This window comes from Bombina bombina, chromosome 10 (assembly GCF_027579735.1).
Source record: "Bombina bombina isolate aBomBom1 chromosome 10, aBomBom1.pri, whole genome shotgun sequence".
NCBI lineage: Eukaryota > Metazoa > Chordata > Amphibia > Anura > Bombinatoridae > Bombina > Bombina bombina.
Genome location: NC_069508.1, coordinates 122,419,078 through 122,435,966, shown reverse-complemented (window position 1 = coordinate 122,435,966; position 16,889 = coordinate 122,419,078).

Here is a 16,889-nt window from a genome sequence, read left to right as displayed (position 1 = left end):
TACTACCTGCCTATATCTTGGTAGAAGATGGCAGCTTTCTACCTAGACAGATTGTCGAACTACTGGGCGATGGCTTTTTTAATACGTGGTTTCGGTACCTCCAATTTAGCCACTACTTTCACATGGCACACAAGCAACACCTGACTAGACAACGCACACAGTTAGAAATTTTGTGTAGTTCTTCTTCACCTAATCTTCACACAATATCACGTACCTATAAACGGCTGACCACATCAAACGAAACTGATTTGCCAACCTTCACCAGGGTTTGGGACAGAGATTTACCGTTTCCAATCCCAAACGCAGAATGGCACTCAATTTTCACAGCTATCAAAACATCAGCACAATTGGCTAAACTCATAGAAACCAACACCAAATTGCTAGCCAGGTGGTACCTCACACCACAGAGACTCAAACACCTCTTCCCTGGCTCCTCCAACCGGTGTTGGAGACGTCAGGGGGAACGCACCCTGTTCCACATCTGGTGGGCTTGTCCCAAAATCTAAGTATTTTGGACATCCATAATACGATATATTTAGAATACCATTGGTACTCCACTACCCCATGATCCAATCATATACTTGTTTCACAAGTATCTCAAACTCAACTCAAAATTGCATTTTAAACTGCTACAAATAATGATTAATATAGCACATCAATTAATCCTGAGTTTGTGGAAGAAAGAGTCAGTCCCCACCCTACCAATGTGGATTCAAGAAACACAGAAATACCCATGCAGAAATAATGTTCCTCTGGGACTCCAGACCCACTTCAGGGTCTTAATATACCCCCTCCCCACACACCATCTTATCATATGCAAGATACATAAGATTACTCATACTATCTACCCATTGTGAAAACAAGTCTCACTTGTCACTTGGGAGCTCCACACCCTAGACTCGGACGCTAGCAACAGACGGCATTATACAAAGACACTAGACATATTGTTTAGCTAAAGCTATATGTATATATTCAAATTCTGACTAAAAGGAAAACAGTAAAGTATGGAAATTATAATTGTTCATTGTTTATTTTTATTAGTTCGATTAGTTATAAAAGGAAAAATAAATTATGGACATTGATGGCCCACAATATTGGGAACTTTACATGTTTATTTGAAAGTGGAGCCCTAAAACAGCATTCTTTTGAACTTTCATATGGACTCATCCTTGAATGCGGCAAATGGTCTTCATCTCCCTAATGAGAATAATAATTATGTTCCCAATTCTGTTATTGTTTATTCCATTTTTGACTTATGTATGTTACAAACAGAAATAAAAAAAAAATCTTTAAAATGCAAATCTACACACTTACATACACACACTTACATACACACACATTCAATGTATACATATTCACTAAACTGAAAAAAAGTCAAAGAAATTTGTTTATCCAAAGTCACAGCACCTAAACAAAGGGTTAAACACTGCACTGCCCAGTAAATTTCAACGACATTTTTTGTTATATATGCAAGTGCATCTTATGATACATATTCCCACAGTCAGCAGGTACTTTGCCTTTTTGCCTGTTCCCACATGTTGCACATATCCCTTTATTCTTTCTATATATTTTTAAAGTCATGTATTTATTAGATTATTGTGTGCTGCTCTGACATTTTCTTATTGTACCATGGATGAATTTGGAGACCATCCAACACATCTCTCCACAGTACCATTTGATCCATCAGAAGCCATCTGTGACCAGCCTTAAAACAAGGTGACCTTTATATGCATTTCCCTAGAGTTGTGTGTTCAGTTTCAACTGTTACTAAGAAAGGTATGATTTTTTTTTCTTTTCATTAGCAAATTATACTTTAGCAGGCTTTTCATACAAAGCGTTTACTTATATGATTTGCTACATCAGACAATATTAGTGACCCAACTTCTAAAGGCCATTTAAGAAACTGAAAACAAAGAAAGCCATTTTCCCACATTATCACCTAATTACACAGTGTAAGCTATGCATTTAATATAATTTAGAATTCACACTTTTAAAGCTAATATTATTATTAATTAGAAAATGCGGTAACACATTGTGAATGAAAACTAAAGGGATTTTTTATATTTAATAGTGCAGCTATAGTTTAAGTTTATGGGACTGTTCAATATAAATGTTTGTTTTTTCCCACCAGATTGTTTGTAACTTGATTGGACAAATTTCTTTAAAATTTGACCTTTTTTTGTGGATACCCTCAGTGACTGAAAAAAGCAGACATTGAGTATTTTTGAGTTATTATAGAAAAAAAAATGTAGTTGTCCCTCTCTGTTAACAGATAAAAATAAAAAAAACGCTGCACCAATAATTATGAAATTTAGCATGAATCTAGATTATATTTTCTAATATGTGCTTTTTTTTTACCACGCATGTGCCGGGTAAATGGAGAGGGCTTAAAGGGACAGACTGCTCAATTTTTTTATTATTTAAAAAGATAATCCCTTTATTATCCATTCCCCATTTTTGAAAAACCAACACTATGTTAACACACATATTACCTTTGTGAGATTGTCCCATTTTCTCAGTTCTTTTGAAAGACTTGCATTTTAGACAATCAGTGCTGACTCATAAATAACTCCATGGGAGTAAGCACATTATCCATATGACATACATGAATTAGCACTGTCTAACTGTAAAATGCACTAAGATAAGAGGCGGTTTTAGAAATAAGTTTGATCCTACCTAGGTTTAACTTTCAAAAAAATAATACCAAGAGAACAAGACATATTTGATAAAAGTAAATTGGAAAGTTGTTTAAAATTGCATGCCCTATCTGAATTGCAAAAGTTTAATTTTGACTAGACTGTCCCTTTAAAGGGACAGTCAAGTATAAATTAAACTTTCATTATTCAGATAGGACTTAATTTTAATTGACTTTCCAATTTACTTTTATCATCAAATTTGCTTTTTTTCTCTTTGTATTCTTAGTTTAAACTAAAAATAGGTAGGCTCATATGCTTATTTCTAAGCCTTTGAGGGCTGCCTCTTATCACATGCTTTTTAAATCTCTTTTCAACACAAAGAGACAGAAAGTACACATGGGCCATATAGATCAGTGATTTTTAACCTTTTTTTTGCCGTGGCACACTTTTTTACATTAAAAAATCCTGTGGCACACCACCATCCCAAAATTTAAAAAAAAATCACACATTGTAGCCTAATACAGCATATATATATATATATATATATATATATACACATACACACAAACACACACATACTGTATGTATTGTGCTGTTATGCCATGCCTCTTACAAACTACCCCTGCACTGGGAGTAAAAAACAAGCAAAGTTTAAAAAATATGTCACACTGTTGTCAGTCTGCCGTGGCACACCTGAGGATCTCTCACGGCACACTAGTGTGCCACGGCACACTGGTTGAAAAACACTGATATAGATAACACTGTGTTCAGGCACAGAAAGTTATTTAAGATCTAGCACAATACAATGCTAAATTTAAGACAATAGATAATAAACAGTCACAGTCATGTGATCAGGGGGCTGGACGAAGGTTCTTAGATACACGGTAATCACAGAGGTAAAAAGTACATTAATATAACTGTGTTGGTTATGCAAAACTGGGGTATGAGTAATAAAGGGATTATCTATCTTTTAAAACCATAACAATTCTATGGTTGACTGTCCCTTTAAGGTAGCTGGATGGCGGGTTGGGGATTAAATGTTTTAAAGCACAACATATCCTGTAACAGGTCCGCAAGACCCCTTGTTTTAAAACCCATAAGTAGTGATGGCCGAATGTTTCTAAATATTCAAAATTTAAAATGAATTTTGATACATTTATTCAAATCGAATTTCGAATGTTTATATAACATTCTAACTTTCTATTTTCGTTTTTGAATTTTTCAATAAAATTAGAAAATATTTGTTCAAATAATAGAATGTTTAGCTATGTATTTTATATCACATTCAATTTCTAAATGTAATATTCGAATTCGAATGTGACATTCAAAATCGAATGTAACATTCAAAATAGTAATTCTTATCTACAAGTGTGTTAACTAAATAAGTAATATTTGAATTTGAAAGCTACATTCGAATCCGAATGTAACATTCAAATTCAAAATAGTATTTCTAGTCTAATACTGTGTTTTATAAATGTAATATTGAAATTCATATGGGACATTTGAATGTAACATTCAAATTCAAAATAGTATTTCTTGTCTACAACTGTGTTTAATAAATGTAATATTCGAATTTGAATGCTACATTCAAATTCAAAATAGTATTTCTAGTCTAATACTGTGTTGTATAAATGTAATATTCTAATTCGAATGTGAAATTCAAATTCGAAACTAACATCCGAAAACTGTAAATAACATTTGATAATAGAATTTTTAAGAATATTCGTTCTTATCAACATTCGATTATGTAAATCAATTTTCTACAATAACATTCGTTCTAACATTCGAATATAAATACATTCGCCCATCCCTACCCATAAGACCCTCTTAAAAATAAAGCTCCTATATAAGTTTTAAAAGTTAGGTAATCACCTGGGGTGAAAAAAAAGTGTTTACTGCACAAAGGCTCAAGGGAGCCCCTATGTGTAGATCAAAGTTACATAACTATACCAAAAGTATTTTGGTGTGTTTTGGTAAACACACACACAGTATTGCTTATAATTTTATAAAAAAAAAAAAAATTCAAATTGAATGAAAAGGGGGCAAAATAAAGAAGGAACATATCTTTCAAAGTTGTTTCTTTATACTAAACATTTTATGTAAAAATAGCAAAAGGTTTACTGTCCCTTTAAGTTTAAAACTAACATTTTTAAGTGACTTTAATTGAAACAAAAATGGTATCCCTTTAAAGAAAATAATAACAATAATAATACTACTACTACAAGCATAAGCTGAATAGCTCAAAGAAAAAAGTTCCACACTTTTACTGCCAGACTGTAAAATTGACAGAAAACAGCCAGATATTGCATTTAGTTTCTCATTAAGTTAAAAAAAAAATCCTTTAGAAATGCAGATTTTATGACTTCACAAGAGGAACGTTCTGTAAGAGAAGATGTCTAGACATTACAATTTGAAATATATATACTGACAATAATGCATATAGTCTGGTGTAGAGATGAACATGAAGTATCTCATAAACAAACAGCTAGATGCATAGCTACATACACAATATCTTACATATACTTACTACACAGCTACATGCAAACTCAGAAGTTACATAGAAGCCAATAATATAATGTATTATTAGATTATTACATTCTCTGGGATAGGGCCATTTAAATTTGGACTTTCCATGCTTTTTCAAATGTAAAATGAACTTAAACTCTGGCATATTCATACATTTTTGTCATTGCATGTCCTAGGTTTTTTGTTTGTTTGTGCGCACGATACACATGTGTAGAGGTATGTTTGTAGCACGTACTGTAAGTAACATGTTTGTGTATGTGTGTTGTCTAACTCCCTTGCACACAGTGGCGTAGCGTGGGTTGTCAGCGCCCAGGGCAAGGTAAAAATTGGGACCCCTAACCCATTAGCACTGACTGAGTCTCTTCCACCAGTACAGTAGGTAACAATGCAAACACTCAGACTGAAAATTGTCTGATCAATGTGACGCACTGCATTGGGAACCCTTGATTACAACAAGCATCTCTTCTCATGTCATTAAAGCTGAGCCTTGGCCCTGCCTCGTGTATACGTGCTGCCCTGCACTCTGTAACTTCATTATAACTTTTACATGCTATGGCTGATACATAGCATGTAAAAGTTATAATGAAGTAAGTTACAGAGTGCAGGGCAGCACGTATACCCAAGGGCCAAGGCTCAGCTGTAATGACATGAGAAGAGATACTTGTTGTAATCAAGGGTTCCCAATGCAGTCAGTGCGTCACATTGATCAAACAATTTTCAGTTTGGGTGTTTGCAAATTTCAGGGTGTTCCTGGGCTGGACCGGGTTAACATTCCATTCCTCTTAGCATGTTTAATGGCTGCATTGTGAGCTAGTGATAACTTGTAGTCAATATAGCCACCAACATCCCTTTATCCTCTCCTCCAGGTTCCCTCATTACTTACCTTTTAAAGTCACGGGCAGGTACAACGCGCTAGAGAAAGTCTTCCTCCACTTCTTGCTCCCTTGGTCCCTCCTGACCTGCGCGCTGGGAGTGGGAGGAGTCAGGACCCGATGTGCTAACTAGTGACGTAAACCGTAACGCTGGTCAGCAGGTAACGTTCGGACAGAGTCGGATTACACTTACAGGCGGCACAGACTCACAGACGACACTGACTGACAATTGATGTTCACACTTGCTTAAGACTCAAGACAGAACAGCAGGGCACCTGTTAGAATGTTTATCCTCCCTGTTCCCTTTGCCTGCCAAGTTGTCAAAGCGCCGCTGGAGTCTGGGACTGACTGTCACAGTCTACTATCTGGTGGAGGCTTTGCGCCCCCCATAATTATGCGCCCGGGGCAACTGTCCCTGTGCCCCCCCCCCACGCTACGCCACTGCTTGCACACATATACATGATATAGGCAGTGCCATATTGGCCTGCAGGGATAACAGGATATTTCCTTGAGGGCCACAACCTTGGTCAGGGAGGTCACAGAGCAAGCCGTGTGCACATTTTTCAAGGCCACTTCACTCCTGCCAAGGTGTGTGAGACTGTGGCGACTGAAAAATCGCTAAGGACTGTTCCTAATGAGGATGAGAGGGCCTGTTCCAGAGAGAAAATGTCCCTAGTCAAGGAAAGGGGGGCTGGGGGCAGTCTTCTAACATTTCAAGGGCTGGTCTGGTTCCCCAGTCCGGCCCTGGATAAACGTAACTTGAAAGTACTGAAGATACTCACTGTCTTGTCTTACAGGCTAAATCTTAAAGGGACAGTCAAGTCCAAAATAAACTTTCATGATTCAAATAGGGCATGTCATTTTAAACAACTTTCCAATTTAATTTCATCACCAATTTTGCTTTGTTCTCTTGGTATTCTTAGTTGAAAGCTAAGCCTAGGAAGGCTCATATGCTTATTTCTTAGACCTTGAAGGCCACCTCTAATGTAAATGCATTTTGATCACTAGAGTATGTTAGTTCATGTGTGTCATATAGCTAACATTGAGCTCATGCACATGAAGTTACCTAGGAGTAAGCACTGATTGGCTAAAATGCAAGTCTGTCAAAAAAACTGAAATAAGGGGGCAGTTTGCAGAGGCTTAAATACAAAGTAATCACAGAGGTAAAAATTGTATTATTATAAGTGTGCTGGTTATGCAAAACTGGGGAATGGGTAATAAAGGGGTTATCTATGTTTTTAAACAACAAAAATTTTGATGTTGACTGTCCCTTTAATACAGGTCATTATCTGGGACCCTACAGCGTTGTGCTGCCAAATGTTAGTACTGATCATGTCTTAACTTATATTTTCAAATCTTTGTATATCTGAGTGACCACCTCTCACTTTGAACCAAAAAAAAAAAAAACACTAGAAAATTTCAACGGTTAAAGGGACATAAAACAAGTTGAGATCTGTGCATATCCTAAAGGGGCTAATTAATTAAAAATAGTTTGCATTTAAAAAAAGTCTAAAAATTGCTGGCAAGTATTTTAAAATAATTTTCAAAAATAAGCACAATGAATTACATAGCTAAGCTGCCTGGAGCAGCCAACTCCACCCCCCTCATCCTTTACGTTACATAAATCACATGAGGATCTGTGCGTCGAGATCCAAAGTATTAACACAATAATAAATAAGAAAAATTGACAGATCAAAACAGAAATACATAGCATTCCTGAATCTTATTCCAAGATGTTAGGGAGGCTATTTTAAACAATATAACTATTAAAATAATATTCATGAATAAACAATATCTTGTGGGGAGGGGGACCATCTTCTTCCCATTCTTCCCACCTTCAACTAGGAGTATTATTCTATGGAGTTATAGAGGAAATTGAGGCCCAACAGCGTAGAAAGAGACCCACATTGACAAATTCTAAATAAGCGTGGGTGTAAAATAGGGGGCTCAGGGTCTGTTTTTGAGTCGTAGGGGGGAAATGTTTTAATTATTGGGAGCCATTTCTCAAAGAGTTCTCGAACCTTATTCTCATGGGCGAGCTCCATATTTTGTATCTCAAAAACTAATTGTTGCAGGAGAGTGTTTCGAAAACAAGAGAAACTAGGCGGAAGTGGGTCCAGTTCTTCAAAATCAAATATCTTAAAGTGAAGGAGAAAAAGTAGGTGCAAAACCTGGATTTTAAAATTATCCTTAAAGAGTTTATTATACCAGAAATTAACTTTGCCCCAGAATTGATATATTTTGGAGCTGTGGAAAAATAAATGAAGGGTATGAGCATTCTCTAACCGACATTTTAAGCAACGATAGTTTCTGTATTGGCATAGAACTTTGACAGTTTATAAGGGGATAAATATGCATTATGGGTTAAATTAATGTGTGACTCTTTCCAGTCTACAGAAATTGTTAGCTTTTCTGGAGATGTAGAACAATATTTTATATTGGAGATTTCTAGAAAGTGGAAATGGGGAAGCCAGCCGGAAAGTATTTTGTTTAAGTGAATATGCCCCTTTTTGGTGAGCATAATATTGTAAAGGAGGGAGATGGAATATTTACCTGCAGCAAACTTTTTACTACATTCACTAATTTCAGACCACCGATAAAGTAAATGAAAATTCCAGTTTTGCGAGTTAATAAAATGCCGTATTTGAAAATATGCAAATAGATTTACTCTAGGGATTTAAAAAATGTGTCTTACATTGGTAAAAGAAATAATTTGACCAGAAGAAGAAATATTTGATGGATGTATTTAAGCCCTTTGAGAGACCAGCGGTTAAAAATCACATGGTGGATCCTTGGTAAAAACTCTGGATTCCCTGAATAGGTAAAAACAAAGAGAATCTGAAATCTATATTTAGAATAGTACATATTCTTTGTCATGCAACAACGACATTTTTGATAGATATGAGATTTGTTATATTTACCGGAAGGTTTTTTACCGGGCAATGAAGAATAGCTTTTAAAGAAAAACAAGATATTAACACGCTTTCAATCTTACTAGAGGAAACTTGGTTTGATACTGTAAGCCAATCTAAAGCAATCTTGACTAATGTAGTCAAGTTGTATAACTGGGAAGGACAAGCCGGCATTTAAACTTCTTTGACATAATTTAGGAATTGATATTCGTGCCTTATGGCCGTTCCAGAGAAATTGGGAGCAGGCAGAATTTAACTTTCAAATCTCTTGAATAAGAATAAAGAGAGGTAAATTTTGGAGTAAGTATAATATTCGAGGAAATATGATTGCCTTGATAAGATTTCTAAAGATCTAGAATTGCTTTCTGAAATACTTGAGGGTAATTCAGATTATACCATAGCTTAGAGTTTTTATGGAGAAAAATTACCAGATATTTGAAACAGTCTGTGATTTTTAAGGGATGATTTGCAAAACTATCTCTAAATTTCCTGATCCATAGGAGTTTGCTTTTTTTTTTTAAAGCATTTTTATTGAGATTCGAAATAGGTGTAAGTTTGCTTTTTTAACATTAATCTTATAGCCCGAAAAGAGCTAAAAATAGAGAACATATAGAGAATTTGTGGGATAGTTCTGGTTGAAGCTTCCAAAAAAATTAGAAGATCATCAGTGTATAGGAGAATTTTAAGGAATTCTGAACCAAATCTTATTCCACTGAGTTCTTGGCGTAGCCAAATGGCTTAGGGTTCTATAGAAATATTAAAGAGCAAGAGTTTGGAGACAAATTGCTATTAATAAGAAGAAATGAAAAAAAGGATTTTTATAAACATTTAGAATAAATTGTAAAAAGTGGCCAATAAAGCCAAACTGATATAACAAATGCAATAGATGGTCCCAGGAGATAGAATCAAACGCCTTCTCAGCGACAACTGTTAATAAAGCTGTATCCTTGCCTGGTTTTTTATTGTTATTTTTAGGTGAAATATTTTTATTCCAAAACTAATCTAGCATAATTTCTACTTTCCGCAGATTAGTAGTTACATTTCTACCATGCATTAATCCTATTTGATCAGGGTGGATGATTTTGTGTAGACATGTATTAAGTCTTTTTGCTATAATAGAAGTGAGGATTTTTATAATCAGAGTTTAAAACTGATATCGGTCTATAGGAGAATGGTTCTTCGGGGTCTTTCCCTTTTTTCGGGATTAGAGTAATATTAGCAGCAGAAAAATAACTAGAAATAGGATTAGCAGATATATAGTAACTATTGAAAAGTTTAGCTAAAGTAGCTTTAATATCTTCATAGAGAATTTTATATAGTTCTATTGGGAGCCAAACTGTACCGGCTGCCTTATTTAACTTAATTTTACTTTAACTTAAAACATTTTTAATGGTGGTCACAATCTCATCAGTTGAGATCGGGGCATTAATATTCTCTAGGTCTACAGCAGAAATATTGGGAAGTACTATTTTGGACCAGAAGAGTTCCTTATTTATAACATCTATATCCAACTTAGAGTAGAGTTTTGGGTAGTATCTGAAAAAGACTTCTCTAATATTTTTGTTGTCCGTATATCTGGCGAGTCCGTCTTTAATGGTAGGAATATAGTTCCTGCTTTTCCTATTCTTTATAACCTTGGCTAGGTATTTAGCTGAGCAGCCATAGTACCCTTTAAAATGATTATAGTTTTTATTATCTTCGTTCATGCATTTTTGTTTAATGAAGAGTGCTCTTTCAGTTCAAAACAGATAATATTGGGACCAATTATCCTACGTAGGAAAGCTTTTATAACGTCTAAGGGCATTTTTAACTTGATTTTACAGTTGCAGTTCGTATATTACGCGTTTCTTTTTCCAGTTACACATATAAGCTTTAAATCTTACCTATTTAGACCATTTTTGATGCTTCATAAAAGGTTTCAATTTTTTCATAATATGAGACATTTAAAGAACAATATTCCTTCCACTGTAGTGTTAGCCACTTAATAAACTTAAAAAATTGCTTGTTAAAAACTGGGGAAAGGTGAAACTGATATTTTGATTATTTTCTGTATTGTTTAGATATAAAACCATATATACAATCCTGTGGTCTGAAATTAAAATGTCATGAATCTTGGGAATGGATTTAAGCAAAATAAGGTGTTTTGAAATTAAAATATAATCTATCCTGGAGAAAGTGCAGTTTGATTTTGGAGTCACAGGAATATGCCTGCGTGTCTGGGAATTTTAACAACATTTTTTTTAAATATACAGCGGAGTTATTATATTCCACATTCTATCAATGCTGGGGCAAAGTGTCATATTAAAATCTCCTCCGAGGATCAGCTTTTGGCTACAATATGGGTATACTTTTTTTTTTTTTATTAAATCCCAAAATTCGGGAGAAAAATGTTTGGGCCATAAACATTGCATAATGTATATTGGATGCCATTAATTAAAATATGAATAATAATATATCTGCTGTTTTGGTCACATTCTAATTTTAGTGAGCTGATAGTCTATCTTTTTGTGAATTAAAATGGCTACCCCACATTTCCTATTTGGACAAGGGGTGGCTAGGACTTCTCCAACGCAACAAGATTTTAATTTACATAGTTCTACATCTTTAAGATGGGTTTCTTGAAGAAACACGTCGGGTTAATGTTTTTCAAGTTGTGATATAGGGGTATATTTAACATAGTTCGAGCGGGCATGATACTATGTAGTGTATCATGTCTGCTGCACATTGATAAATGCCGACAGCATACGCTGTCAGCATTTATCATTTCACCAGCAGTTCTTGTGAACTGCTGGTGCAATGCTGCCCCCTGCAGATTTGTGGCCAATCCACCGCTAGCAGGGGGTGTCAATCAACCTGATCGTATTCAGGTTGATTTCTGTCCTCGGCCTCACAGCAGGCGGACAAGTTTTGGAGCAGCGGTTTTTAGACAAGGGGCATCAAGCTCCATACCGAGCTTGATAAATCGTCCCAATGATCTATTTGCGTTTAATGGGGGAGGTTATTCCTCCGACATTTCAAGATAGGATATTAAGACGTTCCATTATTGATTAAATATCAAACAGGTGAAGGGGAAGAATGGGAGAAAAAGACAAAAAAAGGTGAGGAAACAAAGCATAAAAACTCACTTTTAACAAACAGAAAATAGACAATACATTTATCCAAAGCAATTGGTTACCAAAATTGTAAAACATTTTTTTAAACATCAATTGCATATTTCAAAAATTCAAAAGAACAGAGGGTACATAAGAAAAAAAAAATTGAGCACTCATATATCAACAATTGGCAAGAAATTATCTTGCTTCTTTACTGTTACTTAAAGTGCTTGTTTTACCATTACTCTCTACCAGGATTTTAGCGGGATATACCATCCTAACTTTGTAGCCCCTATCAACTAACTAGGGGAAAAAAGGGGACATCTCCTTCCTTTATATTTGGGTCTCATTTGAGAAGTCTTGAAAAAGCAGAATCTTATGATTATCAATAGTCAAGGTACCCCCTTTCCTATATTGTTTCAGGAGTTCTATTTTGTCTTGAAAGTTTAAGACTTTAAAAATTCTATCGCATATAGTATTGCCAGGGTTAAATTTGTTGCTACCTACTCTGTGGGCTCTTTCTACAGTAAGAGGGAGTTTTTCCTAAGGAAAACCTAATACTTGAGGGAGTACCAGGTAGGTATATTTGATTAAATCTTTATAGGCTGGAGTTTCTGGAAGACCGACTATTCTGATGTTATTGCGTCTGGAATGATCTTCCAGATTCTCCAGCCAGGGTTTGGATTTTATTCTCATGTTTGTGTATTGTGTCTTCTTGGATATTGACCTGGTGTTCTAAATTGGAAATCCTATTTTCAGCTTCAAGTATTCTAGAAGCAAATTGTCTGAGCTCACTAGAGAGTGCAGCTATTTCAGTTGTTATGCCCCCTAATTCTTTCCTGATAAGTTCAAATTGTGGGAGGGGGGGGAAGTTCAGAGAGCTGCATCATTGGAGAAGGGGAATCTAAACTAGGAGATTGAGCTTCAGGGATAGAATCTATACTAACATCCATGGTTTTGGACTTCCTATCTTTCAATGTGGCCGGCATTATGGGTGATTTTGTCCTCACCTGTGTAACAAATCTTTCCATATATACAAGATAGTGCATATCCAAAGAACATATACAAGATAGTGCATATCCAAACTGAGCCTGTCTATGTTCTGTGCAAAATGAGCATGTTTACAGGTTTATATGGGTGTATAGGTATATATCTATAAGGATGAAAAGGAAAAAATAAAAGTGTTTTTTTTAGTGTGTGTGTAGGTGCTCTAAGTGCTTACCAAAGAGCCAAAGTTTAAAATAGTATGTGTACCAAGGTATTAAGCTAAAAAAAAGGCAAAAACAACCCTGAAACCAATCTTCTTATAGCAAATAGTCAGAGGCCATTTCCCTGCTGTATATGATTCTGTGTCAACAGTAAATATGGTAAAGCATCTCTTATTACAGGATAACAAATTAGTAACAACATGTATACAAAAAATGCAGAGTATGGGAATTCACCAAAAACATAGGTGTATAGAGTTTACCGACTAATGAGCTCAATCAAACTTCCAACAGCAATTTTTAATATTCAGTTCAGAGAGAACCGGATGGTTACAGGACCTCCTGAGTTAAAGGGTATGATCAACTTTACTTGCGTTCAAAAAAAAAAAAAAAAAAAAGAAAAAAAAAGGAAGAGGGCCCAAAAACACATCCTGGGTTTGGGGTATTCCATCCCCTGAGGACACCAATATTATGAAGACTGATTTATAGGGAAAGCCTTTGAGTTCTCCTTATATATTGGTTTAAAGAAAGAGAAGACATTGCGGATCTGGCTCCCTTTTAAATTCAGATATTGGAGCAGTTCTTGCAATAAGGTTAGGGTATCTGAAGATGGCAAGTAAGAGGCTCAAATGGCCATGTAGAGAGCATAAGGGTGAAATGTAGTAGTAGCAAAAACAGGTTAATACCATTTATAAGGCAAAAATTACATATGTACAGCCTCTGTGTCAAATTGAAATGCTCACTGCACAGTGATGCTTGAACCCAAAGCAAAGGTAGGGTTAGCAGGGGAAGCCGGTACTTGCGTTTTAGCATTATCTTCTAGTAGAAGAGAGACAAGACATGTTACTGCATCCAGGGGCCCTTTGGATCTTAATTCTCTGGTGTTGCGAGGTTGGTGAGCACGGTCTGAATTCCTCCACCATCCAACTCGCCTACCTCAAGCGGCACACATCCGGAGTTGACCCGTCCTCCTGGTGCTCTTTACAGCTGCGACCCAGGTACGCCACCGCGCCAGTCTCAGCAGTTATGCTACTTCCTCCGAGAGCTACAATTAGCACAGGTAGCTTGTTGCCCAACTAGTTCACAGTGATTCTGTGAGCCAAGGAGATTTTCACTTTTCATCTCTGCCAATAGTAGCAAATAATAAAAAAACAAAGTGAAAGATTATTTACATATTTTTATGTGAGTACTAACTAAATTCTGTCACAGTTGTTTTTGTATATTTTTAGTTAATCTTTATTTAATCTGTACACTTAATTTGATCTGATGTTAGCTGCCTGTATCACTGCTCCCAGTATATCTCATGCAGCCACTTCATTATGACAGTGCTACCATGGAGATGGGATGTGCACCCAAGTTCAGTCTGACCACACAGTCAATTACCATGTTATTTTTTTTATAGACTAATTTAAGGGACATGAAATCCACATTTTTATCTAACATGCAATTTTAAACAACTTTCTAAATTACTTCTATTATCCAATTAGTTTAATTCTCTTTGTTGAAAAGCATACCTTGGTAGGCGCAGGAGCTGCTGATTGGTGGCTGCACATATATGCCTCATGTTATTGGCTCACCCATGTGTATTGCTGTTTCTTCATTAAAGGCTACCAAGAGAATGAAGCAAAGTAGATAGAAGTAAACTGAAAAGATGTTTAAAATTGTATTCTCTGGGGCCAAAATATTAAGCTGGCTGGGTATCAGGCTCGCCAGAAACAAAAGTTAAGAAGCAGCGGTGGCAGACAACAATCATCCCGATCAGATACCATTGGGATGATTGACACCCCCTGCTAGCGGCCGATTGGCCACAAATCTGCATGGGGCAACATTGCACAAGCATTTTACTAGAAATGCTTGTGCAATGTTTAGCGATATTGGGTGGACATGATCCACTACAGCGGATGATGTCCGTCCGACATTTACGAAATCGGCCCCTCTATCTGAAGTATGAGATAAAAGTTTTGGGTTTCATGTCACTTTAACTTGGATCACTCCCACAGACACTATTAGCAAATATATATTTTGGGAAATTAAGCATTTCTAATTGGTTACTCACGTAAGGCAAACCTGGCTGTGGTGGTCATGTATGTGTTTAAGCAAGGGTTTTGTGTTTTTATTTTTTTAATTTTGAGGTAGTTTAGTGTTGGTGGAGGTTTATGATATATTGTGTGCAGGGTTAAATGTTAGATAATTCTGGGGTAATTGCAATGGCAGGATTTTCATTAGGATGATTGTAGGAGGTGACATTAAGAGGGTATGCTGTTGGGGGCATGCAAGCCATATTAAAAGGGATACTAAACCTAATTTTTTCTTTCATGATTCAGATAGAGCATACAATGTTAAGCAACTTTCTAATTTACTCCTATTATCATTTTTTCTTTATTCTCTTGCTATCTTTATTTTAAAAGCAGGAATGTAAAACTTAGGAGCTGGCCCATATTTCTTTCAGAACTTGGGTTACGCTTGCTTATTGCTGGCTAAATGTAGCCACCAATAAGCAAGTGCTATCCAGGGTGCTTAACCTAAAATGTGCCAGCTCCCTCTAAGATTTATACATTCCTTATTTTTATATAAAGAAAGCAAGAGAACACAGAAAAATTGATAATAGGAGTAAATTAGAATGTTGCTTAAAATTGCACGCTCTATCTGAATCTTGAATATTTTTTAGGGGGGGGGGTGAAACTACATGTTGGCATAATGACACAGTGAAAAAACAAGGAAAGTCCAGCTCCAATGATAAAATAAAAAATCTTTATTCAATCCATTAAAAATACGAAGTACAGCAAAGAGATGAGAGCGTAGCTTCTAGGCTTACGCGTTTCGGCAAGAAAGCTGTAATCATAGCTGAAACGCGCAAGCCTAGCAGCTACACTCTCTTCTCTTTTTAATCATTTTTTATTTTCACTTTGCTCTACCAGTTTTCTGCTCCATTGAGCGGTGCTGGGACCTCTTCTTGCTTTACCCTGTTACCCAATGAACTTTGAAGAAAAGCCTTTAGATCAACCGATGAGTAACCACGTCATAGACGAGGGACGAGCTGAGGGCTGCGATCAGCCAGTGAGAGACAGTGTCTGGCGTTGTTTGGGTTCTGTGTGTAACGGAGTAATTGCCCGCAAGAAGCTCCCTGGTTCAATGGTAGGATCATTTACCTTAAACTTATTTGTATTCAACTGGACTAAGTTGTTTTGCGTGTAACAGGGGGGCAGAGGAAGTGGGTCCCTGGAATTGCATGCACCAGTCCTTTATACAAACTGCAGATATATTTTCTTCTTTTTTGCTACTTGGCATAATGACACAGTCTGAAAAACAGAAGAAAACAAAAAAAAGAGGCGCTTCCTTGTGCATATCAACTAGTAGAGAAATCCTTGCCCAAATGTAGGCTTCCTCACTCCCAATCTACTCACAAGAGTTGCAGCACCCAAACATGCTGTTAGAGGCAGATTGGGGTCCTAATGATATATGATGTCATTTTTTATTCAAACGCAACGCATTTCTCAGCCTACTGGCCATTTCTTCAGGCATATAACAGGTTTCACTTCAAATGTTACAAATATTGTAAACTTTTTTAATGACACTTTCCCGGATAAATTTGGTTTTGTATGGGCGGGTTTGGAGTCTTGTTTTAAGCATTTTAAAATTGTAATAC